The sequence below is a fragment of the Halyomorpha halys genome, unplaced genomic scaffold (assembly GCF_000696795.3).
Source record: "Halyomorpha halys isolate HHAL.00 unplaced genomic scaffold, Hhal_1.1 Scaffold714.1, whole genome shotgun sequence".
Taxonomy (NCBI): domain Eukaryota; kingdom Metazoa; phylum Arthropoda; class Insecta; order Hemiptera; family Pentatomidae; genus Halyomorpha; species Halyomorpha halys.
The window spans coordinates 377,679-387,840 of NW_027109944.1; positions in this window are offsets into that span (position 1 = coordinate 377,679).

A 10,162-nucleotide genomic window follows, 5' to 3' on the forward strand; every position below is an offset into this window, starting at 1 on the left:
TTCTTTTATAACAATAAATGTTAATCAGAATATATAATTTAAGCATTTAAGCAATTATATGTAATTAACATTTACTAATTAAAAAATAAAAATAATGTAAAATATCATCAGTAAACAACAAAAACGTTCTGTATTTTTTTTAATAAGTAAAAATAATGAAAAAGACCACTTTCATGAAGTATACTTACATATTTTTGTTAAAATATGTCTTCTTATGTTCGAATTAAGATGTGTAAAATTTAATATATTATGTGTAATATGTTTTATGTCCGAACTAAAAAAACGATAATCGAAAAATAAATAATAAAAAATATTTTAAGTAGCATGGTAGTATTTTTTATATTATAGTTCATTCTAAAGGCAGAACCACACTATATGTGTTCATACACTTACTCCAAGAGGCATATAGTCTAACAAGATAGAATTTATATCACGATATACTAATGCATAAGTTCATGAAATAGTATTAGATTATTAAACAAGTTTATATAAATATTATTAGACATAACTTAATACCCAAGAAGAAAATGATTAATGAATTTTTAATATACAGCTAAAAAAAAAATGGTCTCTTTTCCGAGCCTTGAATTCCTAAAACGAATAAATCGTGAAGTATTAGACACGCGATTTACGTCAATTTATTATTTAATACCCAAAGTTATCATTTCGTAAATATTTGCACAATAAATATTTATCAAATATCAGGAAGGTCCCCCCATGGACGGTAAATAATTGCTTTGAAATAAATATTAACATTCGTATACAAATTTTATCACATTTTGTCCTTTCAGTAAAAATAAGAAAGGACATGATTATGTCCTTGACCCTTTGACATTATTATTTTCAAACAAAATATAAGTCTGCGGAAAATAGCCAAAATATTCCGTAAGAACAGACCTGCGACAGAAATTTTAAAATTTGGGTAATTATATGATTAAACTTGTATAAATAATAATTATTTTAACAATGGTTAAAAAAAAACACAGTTGGATATATCTGTATTTTTTATCCATATTTGTTTTATTTTTTTATATTGCTAGTTTTATTATATTATTTCGACTGATAGCTATATTATTAAGTTTACCTCATACTATAGTAAGTATAATGAATTAGCAAATGAATAAAATAAAAAAAAAAAATAGCATTCTTCAATTATCTTACACACAAATACTGGTCCTAATTGGAAAATTAATTAATTAATGAATACATAAATAGTCTTTCTATTCTAATGAATGAAATTAACAAATTTATTCATACAATCATTCATTCTTCTTATCACAAAATTGACATTATTTACCCGAGCCAAAAAAAAAATGTAACTGAAAAATTATTCATTTATTTTATAATTTATGTTTCCCTCTCTTCATGAATATTAAATAAGCAAAGAGGGGCACTGCCGAAGGTTAGACTCTCATTTGGAATATTACTAAGGATTTCCAGAATTTCTGTTATTAAATTGTATGTTAAAAATCTAAACATTTTATGTAATAAAGCGATATGTAAATCAGAAAGGGGCGCATGATAGATTCACAAATATCAAAGTATTTAAATATTAAAACATGATCTCGGGAACTGTTTCAATACTTGTATTTTTAAAAACTGGTTAAAACAAAAAATGTGAAATTTTTGTTTCTAGTTACAGCACACTTTCATGAATACTTCATATTTGACATGGAAACCAAATTCGAAATTTTCGACGTTTAAAAAAAAAAAAAAGAAGTTTTCGGAAATCGAGTCACAGAACACGCAATCGTTATGAAATTAAAGATTGATGAGAACTAGATTACAATATACTAGTAAAATTATTTCATCACAATAGTGTTAATCATTATAAAACTATAAAAAGAAAAGAAAAAAAATGAAAAAAGCAGTTAATATTGGCAGAAAAATTATTAATTCACAACATTCTCATATAATGTTTATAATTTACCCTAGTAAATTAAAAATTTAATGATCCGTAATAACAAAATAGACTTCTTATTTTCAATACTACCATTTACTAAAAAAGAAACTAATTTTTTTTTTTTGTAACCAATGAGTTATCCATTTGAAGATAATGATTTAAAAATTTTATTTTTATCATATCAGTTAATAAAAAGGACATTTCATTTTCTGAAAGAGTTTTTATATCTAAACATTTAACTGTTAAAAATTGTTAAACATGATTTATGACAGTGTATGGCTCTTCACGATATCTTAATGAACACGCTACACTTAAAACTAAACACTAATTAAAAGTAATTAATAAAATGCCCTATATTTTTTCCATAGGATTCAAACAAAAAATAGTTTTATCATTAAAAAAAAATTAAAAATTAGACTGATTTGTTTAAAATTAATTAACGTACAAGAAAAAAAAAATCAATTATACATCACTCATCCGTTTTCTATGATCAAAATTGTTTTTAAAAATGCATAATATTCATTATTTTCTCAAAAATAAAATTATCCATAAACATCTTAATATCACATATTCTAGCATTTCAATCAACGTGAAAACTGACATCAACCTGATCACAAATCTTCATGTTAATTAATAGTTAAAAAATAATTATAACAACTAACACATCTAATATTTAAATAGAAAACGTTCATGATTTGTCAAACAGAGAAAAAAAGAGGAATAAATGATTTGAAAATCTATTTTGTTCAAATTAATTAAATAGTTTTTTCTACTTATTAATATATAAATGTACAAAGCTTCGAAATTATAATATATTATTTAGCTATTTATTCTCAATATCAATACCAAACAATAAGTTTAATTTAAAGAGCAGATTTTCAATAATTAAATAAAAAACCATAAATTTTTAAAATATGATATACAAAAGGACCAGGACTTACAAGGACGTCAATATTACCAATATATAATCTACTAATATATATTTTCTACATATCCATTAATAGTATATAATAAAAATAATTATAATTATATTTATATAATAAATATAATAATAAATATATATACATATATTTTTCGGTGGGTCTTGATGGTCTGACAATGATACAACTTTGTTTTAGCGACGTTTCACAATTTTATTGTTTGCATAGTCATGCCAATTCTCAACCACAGTTTTTTCTACATAGCGATCTTCAGGTTTAGGCAAGAACTGAACAAAGGAAGGAAATACCTGAAGATGGTATTATCACAACGTAGAAAAAATAAAGTATATATTTAATATAAATAAATATATATATATATTTACCTACAACTGTCAAGAAAAAATAAATTCTCTCATATCACTAAGACTTAATAACATAATATACAATATCCAACACAGTTCTTTTTATAACAACTTATTAAGCAATCCCTTGTGCTAAATTATTATTTCAACTTAATTTTATTTCTTTATACCGATATATTATGTTATAAATTCATACATTGAGGTTTGATTAAAATTTAATCTAATGATTTTAAAATATTTAATAAAAATGACAAAAGTTATACGAAAAAGCAGAAGTTATTTTTTTTTTTTTTATTAATATATCTGACCTATTCTTCCAGAGGTAATCGGAGGTTGTTTATAGATGAGAAAATTAAGTTCAGTCCTAATACTAAGAATAGACTTAGCTTATTCCACGTCGTAAATTCTAATCTCTAGAAATCCGTTTTAAAGAAAAAAAACAGCTTAAGGAAGCAGTAAAATAGAAAGTAGAAGAGAATTTATTGAGCAATACCAGTGAAAATACAAATAAAAAACGATCAAAACATTAAAAGAAAAAGCATAAAAACTTTATATCTCAGATTGCAGAGTTTCAACTGAAATCTGATATAGATTTCAGCCGTTATGACAGCCTCAGTCTCTATAAAGTGTGTACATGTGCCTTCTCTGGTTAAAGGTAAACTAGGCAAGTTATCCTGATTCTGACCATTTCACCATCTCAAAACAAGAAACAGATAGGTCGCAGTGGCAATTTGTCATAATTTATAGAACTTATTGTAATTAATGCATTATAATTACAAATAATATTAATTTTATTAATATTACTAAGAAACACAATAATAAACTATAAAAAATTAAAAATTCTTAATTTTTACACTTAACCCTTAGCTTAGGTAGTTTACTATAGGCACTTAAGGAAAAGAATCAACCAGGAAAAATATTAAAATAATAACGAAAAATAATGATTCTAGAATAGTGACATTTATAAAGAAATTACTTGAAGCAAAAAGTTTGAAAATCATCGCGAAAATTTCTAATTTCTTGTTCAAAAATTACATTTTAACCGAAATAGATGAAAAAATGAAACACTAAATGAAATTATAGTCTTTTTAAATGATACTTATGTTATTGAATAATTTCAGGAGTTTTCATTTCGAATAATGAAAATTTTAAAAAACAGTAAAAAATAAAAATACTAATCAAAACTATACATTACATTGAAATATAAGTTAATAAAAAAATCAAAAGAAATGATTATTATGATAAATTTTAACAAAGAAGGTTGACTGTGATAAATAATTTTAATTTTTCATTTAGTGTGAACAATTGATTAATTAGAGTAATTTGTCGACTGATATAAATGACCTGAGTAGAATAGCCTGCATGAAGCAGTTTTTTTAAAGTGATTCGGTTCTAAAAATGTACTAAGATTGTCCTTGACGAAGGCCGAATTGGCCGAAACGTCGGACTTATAATGGAATAAAAATGTTTTGAGACTAAAATGGATAAAATTTTATTTATTTAAACAAATAATTATAGTTAATCGGTAGTTTAAGAAACACAGATATAAGAGAGTTTAAAGATTAATAAAAAAAATTAGTAAAATTTAGAAATTAAATACGAATCAACTTTGTTAATTAAACCATGGAGGAATATATATAAATTAAATAAGGAATATATGAACTGCAATCCAAAACAAGAGTGAATGATTTCATTATTGCAAATATTATACAGTGTACAAAAGTAGGATTAAATACGATAATTGTTGCAATAGTTGCAAATTGTCATCCAGTAAACAGAAGTTGCTTTTTGCGCCTTTGATTTTTATAAATACATTACCGCACTACGTGTGAACAAATCCTCTTTCTTCAGTTTTTTACTGTGTATATTGTCAGTATAATTTCAAAATCGTATATCTTGAAATTTCTGAGAGAACTGTATATAGAAGTATTGTTACTGATGTAAAATAGCAATTTTATTATCATTCAATTGAACATTTCGCATTTTTAATTAGTTATATTATTCAGTTAGAATAACATAAACAAAACACAATATAACAAAATTTGAAAATTGGCCACTTCTGTTAATTCTGTACCGCCGATATTATCATGAGGCAAAATAATAGCTCCCAAAAAAATTTAACTGTAGTAATAACAAAGCAGATCATTAAAAATTGGAAAATGGACGCGACTGGTTTGGTTGGAACTGAACGCTCCAATTAAGAATCCCGGAAATGCAGCCATCACAAATCAATTGGCGACAATAGAATCAGCCAGCAATTGGTAACACGACAAGAGATCAGCAAAATTATTTTGACCTGTATTTGATAACTAGAAGTATGATTAGGCTTCTAGAATCCTCGTAATTTCATATTATTTTTCATATAAAAACTTTATATTATAATAATAAGAGAGTCCGGGGATGTGGCAACAAAAGTTATTATAGAGGCAACATGTAAAGTTCCCAACAATTGTCCGGATTTCCCAACTCCCGAGTAGTATGTGGGTGTGGGTTTTACCAGAAATTTTTTCTCTTGCCTTTAAATTTTTGGAAAATTGACCTCTGTAAATAGAGTTTATAAGAAATTTAGATTAGCAATAACCTCTTTGAATAATGTTTCACCACAATATTCTTAGTTTGAAGTATATTTTCAAATCGCTAATTTTCGTGTTTGTTTTAATTACAAAGAGAATAACACTCCACCTCCTCGTCCGGTAACACCCTGTGAAATTCAGTAATAATAATACTGGCATCAGATTTGGGATTAAAGCTTCTCATTTACCCATACCTTTAAAAAACACATTAATAATTAATTGGTTAAATTACATTACATTCAATTAATGGAAAAATTCTACTCAATAAATTTTTGTTGCAGTTAAATTTTAGAATGCGTATCCGGCAAGACAAAGCACATAAATTACAATCAGATACATGAAATGAAATAATGAAACAGAAAAAACAAACAAAAAAAATGGAATATTAGGCATGAGTAGTGTCAGTATTCACAGAATTTGTATACATGCTAATGCTTATGGTACGAAATGTATAGAAATTTTCTCTAAATAATTATTGGGGTGTCGGTTATAATATAATGAAGACGTATGGATTCTTTGTTGGTATGTAAAGTTTTGTATTAAATGTAGCGTGGTGCTTGCCATATTAATGTTAAGGTTGTTCCCAGCTTTGGACAAATAGGTATTGGACGAGTAGTGAGATCTGTATTTGTATATAATTGACAAAGATTGTCAAATGATCAAGGTAAACATTGGAGACAAATATGAAAAAATAAATTGTAACAGAGACCTAAGGAAACCTGGTATTATTGAAAAATAAAAAAAATTTGTTTTGATTATTTTTCATTTTTTTTTTTTAAATTGAAATAAATATTGTTCTTGTTGTTTATACCTCCTAAAACAAGAAATGATGCCATGCTTATACAGAAAAAAGGTAAAAACAATAAATTAGTAAGGATTAATTTTTTTATAAAATCAACAGGAATGGATTTCAGTTTATTTCGACTCAACTGACTACCAACAAAAGGGGCTTAGATATAAAGTTTTTTGAGTTTTTCTGTTTAGAAATGTTATAAATTAAGGAGTTAATAAGTATTGAGTACATTATTATCTTTTTTCTAATGACGTCTATTTGTTCCTGACATGGTGATTCAATAATGGTCGCAAATCAAACATAATTATTATTTAATATGAATATAATATAATTTAAAAATGTCATTGCATATGCTATTTTAATAATCAATCTGATGCTTAGATATGATGAATGATATGATTTATAAAAATAAGTTATATCACGAATCATGATAAAGAAAAAAGTTGTATAAATGCCGATTTTCAAGAATCTTTGTGAGAGAAAGTAGTGATCCAGTAGTAAACACTAAAAATTATGTTATTATTACATTACGGTAGTCATTACGGTTCTCTAAGAACTCAGGCCTCATCTACCACAGCTAACCAATCTACACGATCTCTTGCTCTCTTCTTCCATCTTTCAACATTCAAAAACTTCAAATCCTTCTCCACATTCTTCAGGCATCTGATCCGGGGACGTCCTCTTTTCCGTAAACCATATTTTTGGATATCGTTTCATCGGACATCCTTTCGACGTGTCCTAACCCTCCTTTCCCTTTACATAATCCAGTTTTTGCTTGGAATCCCTTTTTTATTTCTTTTTCACTCTTATGAAGTTTTCTTGATTCTTTTTTCCCCTAGGATTATTGCAACTTTTAAAGTTTTTTTTTTTTTAAAAATGACGTTACAAAAAGAAAACAAAACTATAGAGACCTCGCAAATATAAAGGGATTTATTTTTAGTTTTTTATTTATCCAATTTTATTATTATTATCATTTATTTTATTTTTTAACATTGGATTCAGGGAGCACTCAGAGGCTTCTACTCTTAACTCTGAACTATCCACACAATGGATAACTCGCTTAAATTCACGATTCGAATTTTTTTCTTAAATAATTTTAATATATTAAGTGAACTCTATAAGTAGAAACAAAGTATGTCTCAAAAATATATTTCAAATGATTATCGTACTCTCTCGACCTTGAGAACTTGAATATGACTCATGGGAACACTATTCATTTTGAAACTTCAAATTCACGACGACATTTGCTTTTCAGATGCCTAGGAGTATAATCAAGACTGGGAGTAGTTTAGGCAAGAATCCTGAATATAAAAAGGAGTAATACGGGTTCGAGACAGAGCTAAGCAGGTGGAAATAACGCGAGGCACGGCTCACTGGTCCAAAAGGTGCCTGTATCGGAACCTTAGTTAGCGGTGTAGCCAAGATAGAAAACTTCATACCCAGGCCGCAGTATCCTTTATGGTTTAAATAAAAAAAATTTAAATATATACAAGAATAAATAATTCTTTCATACTTTAATGCGTTTGCTGTATATATTCAAAACTAAAATATTATGCTCGTTGTGGCGGTGTCGAAGAACATTCGTTCGGTTCGTAAGTGATGCTAAAAAAAAATAAAGTCCTAAAAAATAGTTCTTTAATTGGGGTAATTAACTAAAGAAATAACACTAAACCTAAATGACAACAATAAAACACAAAGATCCAATTATAATGTACAATGATAATTTAAAAATAATAGTGACTTATATGTAAAAAATTATTTCCCCTTTATGAATTGGTCTTTTAATAATAATAATAATAATAATCTCAAAAGTAAGGACTTTTTTGGAGTATTTAAACGTTTATGTTCTATTATATTTAAATAATTTCGAATTGAGAAATTAAATTGCAACACCCGTGAATGCATCTTGGAATTCGCTATGACAAGGTCCGAGTCCATGTTGTACCAGTTATCCGCCACGTCTTTTTGAGATTGTTGAACATAAGATTTCACCTTGTCGTCCTTAACTCCCCCCCCCCCAACCATTTTGGCTATTTCTTCTTTCAGCTTAGAGCAGCAGTTCCAAAATATTTTGCGGTTGATAGGTAAAGAAAAATTCGTCGCACCCTTGTCCAGCTAAAAAATAATTTCTTTTAAAAAGATTAAAGCAACCAAAAATCTGAAAAAAACTACGATTTATAGCTTAATTAAAATATGAAAGACAGATTGCCGTTTTGACTTTTATATTTAGAACAGTATGGAGTTCCATATGTTTTACTGTATTTTATTAAAAATTAATTGATTTCCTGTAAGCGGTCCATACGAATAACAATAAAATTCATTGGGAGAAAGAACAATCAATGAGGTTTCATGCTAAATGAATCAATAATTGAGGCGTAGGATGTAACATGTTAAATGAAATTATTTGGGAATTGAAGATTTTGGCATCACGGGCATTTTAAATTTTGATTTCAATAATTGTTTAAAGAATATTTAAGAAATTTATCTTATTAAGTAAACTGTGTTGATACGTATGATAAGTTATGGAAAGAGTTTATAGGTTGTAATTAACGAACATTGTTAAAGTTTCCATTATGTCAGTAACTATCTTTTATGACAGGACACCTTAATTATTACGAATTCCTATGATTATAATATTTATGAGATTCTTACTTATTTATTTATGTCAATTTAAAGAAATTATCAGTTCTTTGTAGTAATGGATTCAATAAAAAGAATAAATGTAAGAAACAAAGTACTTGTTAAAACAAATTTAATCCAGCCTTGTTGTCCTCAATACCTCACGCTTATAATAGAAGCTAGAAGTGATAAAAGACGGGAATAACAGAGAGAGAAGGACCCAAATCAACCCTTCAAGCCTCTAAAGAAGGACTGGAATGTGAGTAACTTAGTATTTCAGTTTAACATTCGTTCCTATTTACGTCATCAACCTTTCTTATCCAGTAGTAAATTCTCTTGCCAATTTTACTATCCAGATAAATCAAGGTTCAGAGCCAAGTAAATATCATTTATGCCTTTCCTCATCAAATTATATTAATGTATTTGCTCAGAACCCCTACCTTTTTGAACGATTTTAGCCATTGTACCATATTGTTTGCTTTGTATTGACACGTCCTTTCTTTCAGGAGTTCGGCATGATCTGCTTCCATTCCATTTTCTTACATTACACATGAGTTCGATCCATATATTATAGAAAGAAGAGGGTTTAATTGATATCCTAATTCTATGTTAATAACTATTGGGTAATCCCATTCTAAGAACTGTTTTAATCACCCTCCTCTTTCTCTTCTCACACTCTCAATGTAATATTCATTTAATTTATTATCTATACGAAGGCCATATATCGCTGAATAATGACACTTCTGACAAATAAAATAATAATAATAATAATAATTTTATTCATAATTGGACGTATTCCTTAGATAGCACAATAGAATGCGGTCACTTTCTTCACCGAGGTCTTCCTAAAGCTATCTGAGTTGTAGAAATGTAGGTTCTAGCAAATCATTATGAAAGTTCAAAAACGTCAAAAATGCATCAATTCTTGTCAAAAAGTGGGTAGATTTAATAATTTATTCAAGGAGATAAACATTTTTTTCTTTATTAATTTA